This window comes from Aptenodytes patagonicus, chromosome 1 (assembly GCF_965638725.1).
Source record: "Aptenodytes patagonicus chromosome 1, bAptPat1.pri.cur, whole genome shotgun sequence".
In the NCBI taxonomy this organism is placed as follows: domain Eukaryota; kingdom Metazoa; phylum Chordata; class Aves; order Sphenisciformes; family Spheniscidae; genus Aptenodytes; species Aptenodytes patagonicus.
Genome location: NC_134949.1, coordinates 96,860,129 through 96,860,925, shown reverse-complemented (window position 1 = coordinate 96,860,925; position 797 = coordinate 96,860,129). Strand labels below are relative to the sequence as shown.

Below are 797 nucleotides of genomic sequence, written 5' to 3'. Positions count from 1 at the left end.
GTTCTCTACCCTTCGGCGCTCCATTTTGACTTTTGCCACCTCTCAGAGTTGCTCGCCTTCCCCCAGCTCATCTCTACACCCCGGGCGGGCCCTGAAGCCCAGCTTAAGCCACTTGTCCCGACGGCGCCCCTCGCCGCCTCCCCTTCCTTCAGCACCGGCCCCCCACGCGCCTCCTCCCTCACCTCCCACCATCCCCCCCGCCCTGCGGGCCGGGCTCTTCCTCAGGCACGCGCCGCCTCCGATCCCGTTCTCCGCCTCAGGGGAAACGAAGCGGAAAACCGAAGCCTCCCCCGCCACCGCAACGCAGAGGGCTCCCGCAGGGGGCCCGGCACTCCCGCCCCTCAGCCCGGCCCGTCCGCAGCTCCCCGAGTCGGGGCGGGCAAAAGCACTGGCCCGTACGGGGATCGAACCCGCGACCTTGGCGTTATTAGCACCACGCTCTAACCAACTGAGCTAACCGGCCCGCTCCTATGCTCTTTTCCGGGAAGTGCCCCGTCTGCGGCAGTGGAAGCAGGCCGCTCGCTGCTGCCCTGCTGACACCCGCACCAGCTCCCTGCGGGGCAAGTGCCGCTTGCTCGGGGTTTAGGCGTGTGTTCCCCGGGGCGCCGGCTACGCTTCCTTGCAGAGCCCTGCGTGACAGGGGGATGTTTCTTTTGCAGAGCCTCCAGGCTAGGACAGGAGCACAAAACCTTCTCCCGGTGAGGACAGGGAGGCAACAGAGCAGGCTGCAGAATAAGGTCACGCAGGCTCCATCCTTGGAGGTTTTCCAGACTCCTGGGCAAGCCCTGAGCAGCCTC

At 66.8% G+C, this 797-nt stretch overlaps 1 non-coding gene across 1 annotated transcript; it reads right to left on the bottom strand.

The window, feature by feature from the left end:
* Window positions 1-389: 389 nt before the first annotated feature.
* TRNAI-AAU (transfer RNA isoleucine (anticodon AAU)) lies at window positions 390-463 on the bottom strand. The gene has a single exon. It is a non-coding gene; the product is annotated as a tRNA-Ile (tRNA).
* Between the last annotated feature and the right edge of the window lie 334 nt (window positions 464-797).